Source organism: Mercurialis annua, linkage group LG6 (genome assembly GCF_937616625.2).
Source record: "Mercurialis annua linkage group LG6, ddMerAnnu1.2, whole genome shotgun sequence".
NCBI classification, from domain to species: Eukaryota; Viridiplantae; Streptophyta; class Magnoliopsida; order Malpighiales; family Euphorbiaceae; genus Mercurialis; species Mercurialis annua.
The window spans coordinates 21,841,745-21,846,899 of NC_065575.1; the positions used below are offsets into that span (position 1 = coordinate 21,841,745).

The following is a 5,155-nucleotide window of genomic DNA, read 5'->3' on the forward strand; positions in this document are numbered from 1 at the left end:
GTATGTAGTGATGCAGTTCTATTCATGTCATGACAATAATGCATTTCTATCTCGGGTCTAGGCACAATTATGCTTTTAAAACCGATTAAACAATTAACTTTAAATCATAAATCTTTAACTTTGTATGTTCTTCAGACCTTAAACTCTGTAACTTGGTAAGTTCTTCTACCTCTTTGAATCCACGCCTTTCTGTCAATCATCCTCCAACACTTATAACGTATGCTTATCATAGCATCCCCGCACCATATACTACTTCATACGTAAGCCTAGTCACCGAGTCGCATACATACTAATTATTTAGTTCACCCACAATCACACACAGCAATCGCAGGCTTATATCCTGAATGGGAAAGCTGAAACGATAAAAAAACAGAGGATAACATGCAAAAGACATGACTCGAATCCTATAAGCTGCAGTAGTTTCCTAGGTAAACTCATCCAAAGCAATGACATCCTAGACCAACTGCTCTGATACCACCTTTGTCACGACCCAAAATCGGGGGCCGCGACCGGCGCTAGGGAATGGGAATTTTGGTTCCGAAACCCGTAGCAAGCCTAAATTTACCAAAAACTTTTTTCGCGTTTAATAATCATTATAAAACTTAAATAATTTGTTTTTGAAAAAAAATCGGCAATATAACAACTGTAAACTTAATATACCACACCTGTGAAAACACACAAACCACTCCGTATAAAATACCAATTAACCATATATTAAATTTCTGGATAATTCACTTTCCCAAAATACATCATTATGTCACAGTATAAAATAAACATAAATCGTTTGCTACTGGCTAGGTCTACTATCATGACTACTGCAGCTCTAAGAAGAATATGACCTCCCATAACTGAGACTTCCGGAACAACGAATGGAAGCTCGACCATATCGTCATATAATAATCCTGAAAGAAAACACTGTTGGGGGATCAAACAACGCTGAGTGAGTTCACAATTTACTAACGGTATTATAAATAAAATAAGGTCGCATTCACGATAAACATACTTTACTATATATTCAAACAATAAACTTATTATTCAAACATATTTTAATAATAAACGATTAAGTAAATATAAACAATTATAACGTAAATTAATAGTTTCCAATATCAGATCCGTTCGAAACCCTAAACCCAAGTGCTATGAACTTACTGGACATAATCGACAATAACTGTTTTTCGATCGTCTCGTCCAAGTGGCCGGGTCTCGAGATAGTTCGACCGAGTTATCCGCTACCACGTGCCATAGTCCCGAGATAGTTCAACCGAGTTACTCATGCCACTACTTAATCTCAAGTTGTGGGTCCCGAGATAGTTCGACCGAGTTACCCACTAGACACAGGTCCCGAGATAGTTCAACCGAGTTACCTTGTGTCTATTACATTTCTTTTTATCCTCCTTTATCCCTTAATCAATCGATATTCACAATTTATCATTTCAAATCATTGACCATAGACGCCTAGACTCGTATCAGTACTGGTGATCACGCAGCCTATTGACGCCCAATAGGCAGCTCGTTTCCCCCGGATCACTTATTGGGTTTAATAAAATTTCATGTATAAAGCTTACATTTAATAAAAACTATTAAAGGTACTTTATTAAAGCGGTATAAACTTCTATATCAAACATATGAGCCTTAAACTTTTAGATTAAACAAGCATTTTTATTATACGCTTCGTGCTATTTAAAATGATACGCATCATTTCGATGGCGTTTCTATGATATGGCAATAATTATTTTTACCCCATGATACTCATAATAAAATCAACGAACATTATAATTCAATGATATAATAAAATGTAAAATTCTATAATTTAACTTTATTTGTATGCAACATTTAACAAAATATAACTTATTTTAATCGTTGATAGCATAAAATAAATTATTAATAAAAGATATAACTTATATTTTTTAATTAGTTTAATGGAGTTTTAATAACACTAGAATTAGTTTTATAAGTAAATATATAAGTCCTTGAACTAAAGCATTCAATCAAATACTTGTAGCTTTATATATAAAAATAATAATAACGAAAGTAAATCGCGAACTCACCTCGATCGCTTAATCCAAATTTCATAAAGCAAAATAAAATAGCCCGCTGCTTAACCCTCCAAATTCTGTACTTCTCCAATCCAAATACGCGTACAATCTATGATACAAATAAATATTAAATTAACATCTTAATTCGTAAACTACTTTACTTTCAAAATTTCGCGTTTATAGTCAAGCGTTCAAGCTTGAATTGGTTCTAAGTCCATTTCTTTTACTCTTTCCTTCTTAAGGACTTATTTAACCAATTCGACTTTCCACTTAACAAATCCCGTAAACCAACCATTTTAACTCCTAAATTTTAACACTTAGCTAATTTTTAAACTTTATTTTAAACTTTACCTTAAATATTCTAAATCATTTTAATTCGATTCATTCGACTCACAAAATATCTTAATCCCTCTTAAAAACACTTTAAATTTTACATTCAAGCACTTAGGTTTGAATTTGATTTATGCCATAATCTCTTTTAACTTCCCACTTGAAAATCACTTGTTAAAGTCTAAAAATTTCCATTTGCAGCCTTAGTTTTTATACTTAACCCAATTTATTTAAATTTCCAAAAACGCTCTATTTTAGCCAAAATTGTTTGGCGACACAAGGACCCGTAGCGACCGGCTGGTCTGCTCCATAAGAGCAGCCGGTCTGCTCTTGTTGAGCAGACTTGTGTCTGCTCAACAGAGCAGACGGGTCAGGCCTCCACGGCCTGACCGGTCTCTTCCGGTCACCATACTTCATCCCTAACTTCCCTCCAAACACAACTAACAATTATCCAAACTTCCATTAATTTTCAGATTTTTGTTCATAAGATTTTTTCAAGAAATTTATTTGGAAACTCATCAATCATCAAGCATGCTAAATAGCCCATGAACAAACAATCTAAACCTCATACAAACACCTAGAGATTAAGAATGGACCTTTAATTGAATAAGTTTCATAATTCTTACCAAAAACCCTAATAATTAAACTTCTAAAATCAGCCATGATTGAAATACTAACCTTGAATTGAAGTCTTAGGATAATAGAGGATTGAATTTTTGAATAATTGGTGAAGAAAACCATCAAAACAATATTGAAATGAAGAAACCCTCCTTGGCCGAATATTTCTTCAAAAACTGAGATGAAAGTATTTGCCTCTGCTCCTCAATTCATTTGTATAAATTTGCATATGCAGATTGGCAAAAATTCCACTTGAATTCCTTACTTAAACCATTCACCCTTTTCATTCCTTCTAATTTTTATCTTCTTATCATGGTTTAATGTTTAACTAATGTTTAGCTAATTATTCCTTTAATCCCTCACTTCTTTTAATTTTACTCTTTTCCTTTTTAACTTCTGTTTTATCCAAAATAATTAATCAATCTCTACAATTAACCAAGTCGTTTTTATGCCGAGCTTAAATCCAATTTTTCAAACGACAGTAAATTATACGGAGTCCTTTTACTAGTCCAAAGTATTAATTATTGCCTTTTCCTAAAATTTTATTACTTAACCGTATAATTTATATGTCGCGCTTAAACTCGTATTTAAAAATAATATTTCAAATATTTATGGATTCTCTTAAAATAATCCCAATAATAAAATTAATGGATATTATTTAAATATCCATTTGAAAATCATTTATTTTATTTAATGGAAATTTCCTCCAATTTTTCCATTAAATCCTGACATGCTTATCTCGATATCCAAATACGAGATAAAATTTAATTCTAATTAATTTAATCTAATAATATAGTCCAACTTTATTAAAATTCATTCCTCGTCAAAACGCTTCTTTCCTCCCTGATTTACAAAAATTCCCTTATTTTAGCTCCAATTGGCTAAAATAATACAATTAATCCAATAAATACGGGGTATTACAAGAAGCGTTTCTGTTAAGAAAGCGTTTTTAAATACCGCGCGAATCTAGGTTAAAATCGAGTGAAAAGAGGGCCGGTCATCAAGCTCAAATGAGCTAATGATTTTCTCGAACGAGACTCAGCCATTTAAGGCTGGGTCTCGTTCGAAATTCTAGACCAGGCCTTGAATACAAAGGTCTCACACGAGACCTCGTGTCTCGTACGAGACTTCATTTAAAAATCAGGTCTCTTTTGAGACCTGATTTAAAGGGTGCGGTTTAATCTTTTTGTTGAACCACAACCCAAAGATTTCTTTTTATTTTTAAATCAAACCTAAATCGAAATGAACCACGAAAATAAAAAAAATCCTAAAATGAAATCGGAAACTCATCGAAAATTTTAAGGATTTTTATGGGATATTACATAATCCAAATGTTTACAAACATTACGAAGCAAATCCAAATGTTTCACCTTTTTAGCGATTTAAGCCAAACATTTACAAACGTTACGAAAACCAATCCAAACGTTTAAAATGTTACAAAACCAATCTAAACATTTAAAAACGTTACGAAACAAAACCAAACGTTTTACCTTTTTAGCGATTTATACCAAACGTTTGCAAATGTCAAGAAACAAATCCAAACATTTCCCCCTTTTTAGCAATTTAAACTAAACGTTTAAAACATTATGAAACAAATCCAAAAGTTTCACCTTTTTAGCGATTTAAAACAAACGTGTACAAACATTACCAAACTAATCGAAACATTTAAAACATTACGAAACAAATCCAAACGTTTCACCTTTTTAGTGATTTAAGCTAAGCATTTAAAACGTTACAAAAAAATCCTAACGTTTCACCTTTTTGGCGATTTAAGCCAAATGTTAAAAACCTTACGAAACAAATCCAAACGTATAAAACGTTATAAAAAAATCCAAACGTTTAGAACGTTACGAAACAAATGCAAATGCTTCACCTTTTTATTGATTTAAACAAAACGCTTAAAATGTTACGAACCAAATTCAAACGTTTAAAACGTTACGAAACAAAAGCAATCGTTTCACCTTTTTAGCAATTTAAGCCAAACATTTAAAATGTTACGAAACCAATGCAAACGTTTAAAACATTACGAAACAAATCCAAACGTTTCACCTTTTTAGCGACTTAAGCCAAACTTTAAAATGTTACGAAATCAATCAAAACGGTTAACGCTTTTAGCAATTTAAGCTAAACGTTTACAAACATTGCGAAACAAAACCAAACATTTTACCTTT

At 32.1% G+C, this 5,155-nt stretch overlaps 1 long non-coding RNA gene across 1 annotated transcript; it reads right to left on the reverse strand.

Annotated features, from left to right (window-relative positions):
• Positions 1–728: 728 nt before the first annotated feature.
• LOC126685957 (uncharacterized) lies at positions 729–3,188 on the reverse strand. Its single transcript, XR_007643757.1, has 3 exons — positions 3,045–3,188; positions 2,049–2,145; positions 729–915 (listed from the first exon to the last, which is right to left on the reverse strand). It is a non-coding gene; the product is annotated as an uncharacterized LOC126685957 (long non-coding RNA).
• Positions 3,189–5,155: the final 1,967 nt, after the last annotated feature.